A 10,561-nucleotide genomic window follows, 5' to 3' on the forward strand; every position below is an offset into this window, starting at 1 on the left:
CTTTCCATTTCCTGGGGTCTTTTCCTGTGAAGAACTTATTTTCTATGTAGCTTTCAGGCCATTGGTATCAGTCCCAGTAACTGTAAGTGGGGATAGCTCAAACTGAAAATCTTTTTTTTTTAAGATTTTATTTATTTATTTGACAGAGAGAGATCACAAGTAGGCAGGGAGGCAGGCAGAGAGAGAGGAAGGGAAGCAGGCTCTGACACGGGGCTCGATCCCTGGACCCCGGGATCATGACCTGAGCCGAAGGCAGAGGCTTCAACCCACTAAGCCACCCAGGCGCCCCCTCAAACTGAAAATCTTAACATGGATTCGGCCCTCTTCCCTTTTCTTCTGAATCATCAACATGCTGATCTAAATCAAGATGATTAAAACAACAGTAACTATAGCAGCACTACTAATATTGCTCCTGGATATCACAGTACTTATAAAACCAAGTAGTTTGGACCTGACCATGCAATACATTCCTAAATGCCATATTCCTATGAGATTTCCTATGTGTGTTCTTCATGTTTTAGATCAGTGTCTACATGTTAATGCTCTTTTACAAACAGCACAAGGTAGTCCAGCATAGAAAAGCCTGAGACTAGAGAATATCATGGTTTTTCTCTCATCTTGCTACCCAAATATCTGCCCTTGGACAGATGATCAAAACAGCCTGATGATCAAAACTTGCTGATCAAAACTGAAAAGTAGGATCTCCATCTATGCCCATTCAAAAGTCAGAATTCCCCTTTTGAAGGAACAGTTTTCTTCTGCGCCTAAAGAATCTTGGCAATAATTTATAGGAAAAAAAAGAACAAATTATTGGAAATGTTTTGAGTTTATTTATGACCCCTATTTTACTAGAATAACATTCTGAAATCAACATAGAAGTAATCTACAAACTTTTTGAAGGCATAGAATAGACAAAAAAGAATACATATGGTACAACATATTTATAAAATTTAAGGTATAAATTATACTTTTGTAAAATATGGAAACATAAGCTATCACAAAAATAAATATAATAAAACAACCCTATGATTTAGCAGTTGTACTACTAGGTATTTCCCCAAAGGATACAAAAATTCTGATTCAAAGGGACACATGTACCCCAATGTTTATAGCAGCATTTTCAGCAATAGCCAAATTAAGTGTCCATTGACTGATGAGTCGATAAAGAAGATGTGGTGTGTATATATATATATGATACACATATATACCTAATCATAAAAAGGAATGAAATCTTGCCATTTGCAATGATGTAGATGGAGCTAGAGAGTATTATGCAAGGGAAATAAATCAGTCACAGAAAGACAAATACCATATGATTTCAATTGTATCTTGAATTTAAGAAACATAACAGATGAACATACGGGGGAAAAAACCAGAAAAACCATAAAGCTGACTCTTAACTATAAAGAACAAACTGAGGGTTGCTAGAGGGGAGGTGGGTCAGGGTGTTGAGGGGAAGGGTTAGATGGTTGAGGTATGCAGTAAAGAGTGCACTTGTGATAAGCACTGGGTGTTTTATGTAATGAATCACTAAATCCTACACATGAAACTAGCTGTGTATTAACTAATGAATTTAAATAAAAACTTGGAAGAAAAAGAAAATTTAAAAATAAAGAAAAACATAGGTAAGATAAACACAAAATTCAGGAGAGTGGTTGCTTTTGGGAGTGGGCTTTAGAGTTGGGATGGAAAGAGGATATGATCAGAAGGTTAATAATGGGTGTTTCATCTGGAACTGCATGTTTTTCATCTAAATAGTTAGATCATGATGTCTAGTTGTTTCATTAGTTAGAGTTCTCTAGAGAAACAGAATTTATAGGATATTTATTGTGTGTATGTGTGTGTACATTCCTATATAAAAAGATTATAAGGTATAATATCACATGATTACGGAGGCTGAGAAGTCCCATGATCTACTGTCTGCAAGCTGGAGACCCAGGAAACTAGTGGTATAGTTTGAAGACCTGAAAGACTGAGAGTTAATAGCATAGGTATCTATCCAAGTCTGAAGGCAAGTGAATCAGGAGAACTAAGTGCAAAAAAAAATTGATATCCCAGCTCAGTAGTCAGGCAGAACAAATTCAACATTTTCCACCTTTTTGTTCTATTCAGGGTCTTAGTGTATTGGATGATATCCACCCACCCTGGGAAGGGCTATCAACTTTACAACCAATTCAAATGCTAATCTCTTCCAGGAATACCCTCATGAACACACCCAGAAATAATATTTAACCAGATATCTGGGCATCCCTAAGCCCACTTAAGTTGTTACATAAAATTAACCATCACAGGTATTTCTTCCTTATAACTTTTGTCAGTCTGAAATATTTTGTGATTAATAAACATTAAAATAAAACATTTCCTTCAATTTATCTACATTTTCAGAATATTCATCATTTTTAGTAACCCATTTATTTTATTTTTATTGAAATATAACTGACATATAACATGGTACTTTTTCTGTGTTTTATCCATCTTATTCTCCTAACAACGCTTTACCAAAAGGGGTATTACTATTCTTATTACAAATAAAAATGATAAGGTTCAGAAGTTGAAAAGGACAGCTGATGAAGACCCAGGTGCCTCTTGTAATATCAGATGGTGTCTGAAGAAGCTTGGATCTGCCATCCCCTGGTTATAACTCAGGTGGGGAGACTGAGTTCCACAGAGGGAGAAGCCCTACCTGGAACCCAGGTTCTTGGCTCCCAGGCCATGTTGATCCAACTTGAGCATCATGGAGTATCCCACCTACACTCCAGTGATGGGGCAGTGTGGCTTTGGCCAAAGGTGGAATTACCTGGGGGGCCAGAGGGCACTGATGAGGGTCCCTGGAGACATAAAGACCCCACCTGGAGAGACAAGTCACTACCTGAGCCCTTTGAATCCAGGACTTCTTGCTTCAAACCTGGCCTCTCTATATTTTGAAGACAGAGCTCAAAGTGGGGCAGGACCAGTCTCCCAGTGCTGACTCACCATTAGCTCACAGACTCATGTCTTGTCACCACTTTCAGCTACCAGCTAAAGGTCTGCTGATCTCCCGGACACAGCATTGCATCTGACCAGCCCACTTTGGCCATAGCCTGCATCTTTCCATTATCTTACAGCATCTTTTCGTATAACCACCTATTAACTCCAGCACAGTGTCTGCTAATACCCAATAGCTTAGCACTCTGGTAGACCTTGGTTCCTGAATACTGTGCTCAGAGTCCTGACCTCCTTGGCCTAGGACCAAGGTCCCACCCTGTGGACAATGCCCTCAGCTATGGCTCAGCAACTTGCTTTATCCCAATCAGACCAGTGTGCTTGGTGCAACTGAACACTTCTTTCAGATAAAAATTTAGCATCTGCCATCCCTGAAATTATATTTTTGTAACATCTTGATTACAGGCCTAATTCTGGCCTTTGTCCAAACATGTTGGAGAGGCAGAAGGTAAGAAAATACACCTGTCAGGGCTTTCCTCCTCTGACCACATCAGCTATAAGAACTCTCAGCAGGGGCACGTGGGTGTCTCAGTCAGTTAACTTCTGACTCTGATTTTGGCTCAGGTCATGATCTCAGGGTTGTGGGATCTAGCCCTGCATGGGACTCCATGATCAGTGGGAAGTCCACTTGAGATTCTCTCCCTCTGCCCTTCTCCCTTCCCCCACTCTCTCATAAATAAGTAAATTTTTAAAAATTTTAAAAGAACTCCCAGCATTAATCCTCAGCAGACCGCCAATCACCACTCACCGGCTTCTATGAGTCTCCTCCTGGGAACACAGGAGACCACACCCAAAGCCCCCTGCAGCCAGCCTGGTCATGTGACTAATTTTGGCCAATGGGCTTTAATATAGTGTTGGATGTCTCTCCTGGGCCACCACTTAGGATGATGAGTGACAGCACCATGGCAGTGTGAATCGCCTTGTGTGTCTTTCTTCTTCAATTTATAACTACTAAGTCATACATAACCCAACAAAGATTCTTCTGCATAACATGCCAGGACCTTGGAGATATCCACATATATACATTAGAAGGTGGTGGAGGGGAGGAGAATGGGGAGATGGGGTAACTGAGTGACAGGCATTAAGGAGGGCACTTGATATTATGAGTGATGTAGGAAAGACATTAGGGTTCGAAGCCCATGACCAAAAAAGAATTCCTGAGATGTCTTTGGTGCAAACAGGTGGTTTTATTAAAGTATGGGGACAGGATCCATGGGCAGAAAGCTGCACTGGGGTCATGAGGAATGGCCCATTATATACTTTCAAGTTGGGACGGGGTTAGGGATGGCATAAGTTTCTAAGGAATTTTGGAAGCAAGGTTTCCAGGACCTTGAGGGGCCTAGCTATTGTTGGGAAAAGGTCATTAATTACTGCTAATAAAACCTTAGGCATGAGACCCTTTAGATGTATATCAGTGGATGGAGTATTACGCCTCCATCAGAAGGCATGAATACCCAACTTTTGTATCAACATGGACGAGACTGGAAGAGATTATGCTGAGCGAAATAAGTCAAGCAGAGAGAGTCAATTATCATATGGTTTCACTTATTTGTGGAGCATAACAAATAACATGGAGGACATGGGGAGATGGAGAGTAGAAGGGAGTTGCGGAAATTGGAAGGGGAGGTGAACCATGAGAGACCATGGACTCTGAAATACAACCTGAGGGTTTTGAAGGGCGGGGGGGAGGGAGGTTGGGGGAACCAGGTGGTGGGTATTAGGGAGGGCACATATTGCATGGAGACTGGGTGTGGTGCAAAAACAATGAATACTGTTATGCTGAAAAGAAATAAAAAAAAAAAAAAAGATGTGTATCAGTGGGCCATATGCTTGGGAGATGATTGCCAACATATATCTTCCCAGGTTTAGAGATAAAGGAAATTTCTAAAAGAATTTTTATATGTTAAAGTAGACTCACAGGAAGAAGGGAGGGGTTCAGGCTAGGAATGCCTTTTGCCCTTAGCCAAGTGTCAACATCTAGATAGTTGAGTACCTAAAGGAATGTCACTCTGCTTGTTTCAAGAACTTGTCAGTGGGCTGTAAGTAGTAAGGAAATTTAATAATTTTTCTTCTGCTTTTGTTTCCCACATCATACCTACCAGGAGAAGTAGAAGGGGGCTACCCTTTTGGGAAACAATCCTAAAATATGTGTGGAACCACAAAAAAATTAAAAATAGCCACAACAATTCTAAAAAAAAAAAAAAAAAAAGAATGGGGGAAGAAGCCAAGATGGTGAGTGAGTAGGAGGACCCTAGGTTCCTCTCCTCACTCAAACACAAAGAGATAACTAGCAAATCATTCTAAATACCCCAGAAATCAAGACTGAAATTCCAAACTAAAGGGAGAGAAGTCACCACATCCAAGATGTTAACGGCAGAGCCTTGGTTTGGGGGAGAAATGGATCCCTGGCGCTGTGGAGGGGAGAAAGTCAAAGCTGCAGAGACAGGGGAGAGAGAGAAACCGAGAGAGAGAGAGAAGCACACGGTGGAATGCACAAAGAACGTTTCCCCGGACCCACCAGCTGGGAAAATATGAAGAGCTAATTTCCATGAGTTCTTACGACCACCAGGACTTAAACACTGGTCAGTTGGCTTTGCCAGGATAGAGCCTCAAGAGTGCTATCCTGCTCCTGGAGTGAAGGCAGGCAGACGTGGGCAGATGGCTTGGAAACAATCTGAAGAATGCCTGGGGCACACAGAGAGGAGATTGTTCGCTTGTCTTGGAGTGCCTCCCAGAGAGTCAAGTTTCACAGAGATGCATCTCTGGGGACAAGAGAGCCAGCAGCCACCATTTCCCTCCCCAACCATTCAGCATAAACACAGAGCCACCTACTGGAAATAGCTCAGCATGACACTGGCTGCTTACTGCCCCAAGAGTGCCTTTCTCAGACAAGCTTGCCTAAGGCTCAGCACAGTGGGCCCCTCCCCCAGAAGTCCTGCACAGACTCTCAGCAACACCATGTCCCTAAAACCTGGAGTTTTAAAAGTTAGCGTTCCTGGGGACAATCAGGCAAACAACCCAGAGGCAGGCAGTGTGGAAACAGCAATCTGAAAAACACCTGGGACACACAGAGGGAAGGAAGATTATTCACTTAGCTCAGAGTGCTTCCCAGAGGGAAAGCAATCAGGGAGATTCCTCTCCCGGGACAAAAGAGCCAGCTGGTGCCATTTCCCTCCCTTGCCACTCAGCAAAAACCCAGAGCTCCCAGATGTAAGCAGTGCAGTGCCAACACTGGCTGCCTAACCTGCTTACACCAAGTCCCACATGCCTGAGCTCTCGTGGGACTGCCCCTCTCAGTCAAGCTCTCGATAGTCCTAGAGCCACGGGTCCTTCCCCAGAAGACAAGCCAAAACCCTGCCCACACCACATAGCCCAACCACAGTGTTCTGCAGGGCTTCAGCGTCTCATTTCACAAGCAGACCAAAGCAAACCACTTAACACCAAATTCTGGCAGAGGACCAGACATTGTGCACTTCAGGCAAGGAGATCCTCTACAGACAATGGGGTCTGAAGGACAGAGCAGCCAAAACACAACAGCAGAAGGCACTCAGCACACACCAGAGACCCTTCCTTAAGTGCCAGACCCTGGACACTATATGGCCTGTTCTTCAGGAAGCCATCATTCTAAGATCAGGAAACATAATGAGCTTTTCTAGCACAGAAAAAGGCTGAGAATTAGACAAAATGCCAAGACAGAGGAATTCATCCCAAATGAAAGAACCAGATAAGGACATAGCCAGAGATCTAAGTGGAACAGATTTAAATAATATGCCTGATAGAGAATTTAAAGCATCAATCATAAGGATGTTCACTGGGCTTAAGAAAAGAGTAGTGTGGAGGCCAAGAAAATTAAGGCCATCCCATCTCAAGTTTAGCTGATGTGGGAAACACAGGCAGAAGAAAATCATTAAAATTCCTTACCTACTGACAAACCCTTGAAACAGACAGAGTGGCTCTCCCCTGGGGACTCAACTGTCCTCACCTTGAGGTTTTGCTAAGGACAATCCTAGCCTGACTGACCCCCTACCCTGACAGGTCCAACCAGGATCCTGTAAGTCTACTTTAACAATTCCTTTAGGAAACTTTCTCTCTAAACCTCCAAGATAGTGTCGAGGATCATTCCCAAGTATATGGCCCACTGATATACATCTAAAGGGTCTCATGAGAAGATTTTTATTATTGGTAATAAAACAACAATAGCTAGTCCCTAAAGGTCCTGGAGACCTTGATTCCTTAGAGACTTACATCATCCATAATCCCCTTTGTCCTCACCACCACTAAGTCCACCCCTACTCTGCCTTTAAAAACTCTGACTGTAGTCTGGTTTGGGGGCCAAGTCCCTACTCCGCTGTGTCGGGTATACTTGGGCCCAAGCTTAAGCTTGTCAAATAAACCCTCGTGTGATTACATCGGTGTTGGCTCCTTGGTGGTCTCTCGGATGCAAAAACTCAGGCATAACAGTAGAAGACATCAGGGAGACCCTGATCACTGAGATAAAAGAGTTAAAAAAAGATGAAAAATACAGTAACTGAGATTGGAAACAGGCTTGATGCATGAATAAAAAGCTGGAAGAAACAAAAGAATAAGTGATACAGAACATAAAATAATGGAAAATAGTAAGCTGAACAAAATTATGGAACATGTCATGAATAGACTTAAGGAACTCAGTGATGTTTTATTATCCAATGTAATAACATTCATGTCATAGAAAACCCAGGAAAAGAAGAGAGGGAAAAGATGGCAGAAAATTGATTTGAGGAAATCCTAGCTGAAAATTCCCTAATCGGGGAAATAAACCTACATTCAGGTCCAATAAACGGAGAACTCCCATCAAAATCAACAAACCCAGGCCAATACCAAAACATATTGTAATTAAATTTGCAAACTATAGTGATAATGAAAAAAATCTTAAAAGCAACAAGACAAAAGAAGTCCTTAATTTACAAGGGAAGACCCAGATTTCTCAACAGAAACTTGGCAAGCCAGAAGAGAATGGCAAGATATATTGAGCATGCTGAAATGGAAAAATCTGCAGCCAAGAATACTCTATCCAGCAAGGCTATCCTTCAGAACAGATAGAGAGAGTTTCCCAGACAAACAAAAACTAAAGGAGCTCATGACACTAAAACAGCTAGGCAAAAAATACTAAAGGGGACTTTGAGTGGAAAGGAAAGACCAAAAGTGACAAAGACAAGAAAGGATCACAGAAAATCTCCAGAAACAACCACAAAATAAGTAACAAAATGGCAATAAATACATATCTATCAGTAATTACTCTGAATGTAAATTGACTAAATGCTCCCATCAAAAGACATAGGGCATCAAAATGGATTTAAAAAAACAAAAATCATCTAGATGCTGCCTACAAGAGGCTCATTTTAGACCTAAAGACACCTGCAGATGGAAAGTGAGAGGATGGAGAAGCATTTATCATGCAAAAGGACATCAAAAGAAAGCTGGTGTTGCCATACTTATATCAGACAAACTAGACTTTAAAACAAAGACTGTAACAAGAGATGAAAAAAGGGTATTATAGCATAATTGAAGGGACTATACAACAAAAGATCTAACAATTGTAAATATTTATGCACCAAACATGGAAGCACCCAAATATATAAAATAATTGAACAGAAAGGAACTCATTGATAATAATACAATAATAATAGTAATGATAATAATAATAATAATAGTAGGGGCCTTTAACACTCCCACTTACATCAATGGACAGATTATCTAAGCAGAAAATCAACAAAGAAACAATGGCTTTGAATGACACACTGGACCAGTTGACATAACAGATATATTCAGTGCATTTCATCCTAAAACAACAGAATACACATTCCTTTCCACTATATATGGAACATTCTCCAGAAAAGATCACATACTAGTCAGAAATCAGACCTCAGGAAATACAAACAGAATGAGATCACACCATGCATCTTTTCTAACCACAATGCTTGAAACTTGAAGTCAAGTTTCAAAGCAACCTTGAAAAAGAAAAGCAAAGCTGGAGGCATCCCAATTCCAGGCTTCAAGTTACATTACAAAACTGTAGTAATCAAAACAGCATGGTACTGTCACACAGACAGACACACGCTTCACATCACCAGTGAGCCTGGGAATGCAGCCACCTGGAGGGAGTGGGAGAAGGGCTGGGGGATGGAGGAACCCCATGCAAGGGCCACAGGTTTGGGGAACCATATCCTGTGAAGGCCTTTGTCTTTGAATGGTCTTCTTTCTTGCAGATCACCTAGGGCTCCAAATTCCAAATAGAGCATTGCATGGCCCAAGAAGTCGAGGACTAACAAAAGCAGTCCAACTACTCTTTGGAGCAAAAAAGACACTAGAGGACCACAAATACATACCTTAGAGTGGGTTGTTGGGCTCTTCCCTCCCAACAAGCCATTCTTTCCAGGAAGGCAGGAGGCCGAGAAGCTGTCCTGGGGAAGAGATACATGGTGCTAGCCCCAGGATCGCCACTGGCTTTCTAGACTCCAGGCTGGAAATCTCCAAGCGAAACCTTGGGGAAAGTGAGGGGTTTGGGGGAACACAAGGGATCCTTCTACAACAGAAGGATAAAGCCCTTCAAAGCTTCTAGACTAGTTAGGACTAGGCACCGTGAAACACAGCCTTCTTGGATGTGCTACAGAGTAGAATCCATTCTCTTTGTGGCTCCAGGAATTCAAGGTTTATTATTAATAATAGGAGTTAACACTCTTTGAGGACTTACTATATACCAAAGACTGTTCAGTTGCTGTATGAGTTGCCTCATCTAGGCCTCTCAACTGCTCTTTGTATCATCCAATCTCTTTACAGATGAAGAAACCAAGCCACAGTAAGGCCAAGTATCTTGTTCAAAGTAGCTAGACTAGAAAGTGGCTTAACCTGGCTTTAAATTCTGGCTGTAGAAGGTCATGCACTTAACCAGTCAGCCTAGCTGTAAGCCAGTCAGCTGAGGTTGGGGGCTTAGATACAGCACCACGGGCCGTGAGTCAGTAAGTGTGGGATCTGGGAGATAGATTCACAAGGGTACCTTGCATTATTTTCTCTACTAAAGTGAATGCTTGAATTTTTTCCATAATATAAAGTTCAGGGGCACCTGTCTGGTTCAGTGGGTAGAGCACACCATTCTTGATCTCAGAGTATGGAGTTCAAGCCCCAAGATGGGTGTGGAGCCTACTTTAAAAAAAAAAAAAAAAAGGTCATAATATAAAGTTCAAAATAAATGTCCCAAAGCCTAAGGTCCACCAGAGATGCCTCTATCAGTGAATCAGGTGTCAACTAACAGCCACCAGGGGCTGTGACAAAGACACCTAGACCCAGTGGCTCCCACCGTAACTGCCCCCCTCACCCACCCCTGAATTCACAGTCCTCAGGCCCAACCCTGAAAGTAGCCAATTAACACCCACTGTCTAAAAGGGAACCAGGCAAACAAAACTGGTCACTCGGGTTTCCAGCCAAACCCAAAGACCTCTGAACCAAGCCAATATTCCCCACCGGAAGCAAAGAGGAGGACAGCAAACCTGTAGAAGGTAAGTTGCCCTAACCACGCAGAAACACACTACATACTCCCCAACGA

At 42.2% G+C, this 10,561-nt stretch overlaps 1 protein-coding gene across 1 annotated transcript in view; it reads right to left on the bottom strand.

The window, feature by feature from the left end:
- The window catches only part of LOC123937944 (T-cell-specific guanine nucleotide triphosphate-binding protein 2-like), a 49,109-nt gene extending 38,992 nt beyond the window's left edge, over positions 1-10,117 (bottom strand). The window contains exons 1-2 of the mRNA XM_045998821.1: positions 10,082-10,117; positions 9,348-9,422 (exon numbers count right to left, since the gene is read on the bottom strand). The gene's annotated coding sequence lies outside the window, so the exon portion shown is untranslated. The remainder of the gene's footprint in view (positions 1-9,347; positions 9,423-10,081) is intronic.
- Positions 10,118-10,561: the final 444 nt, after the last annotated feature.

This window comes from Meles meles, chromosome 3 (assembly GCF_922984935.1).
Source record: "Meles meles chromosome 3, mMelMel3.1 paternal haplotype, whole genome shotgun sequence".
Classification (NCBI taxonomy): Eukaryota; Metazoa; Chordata; class Mammalia; order Carnivora; family Mustelidae; genus Meles; species Meles meles.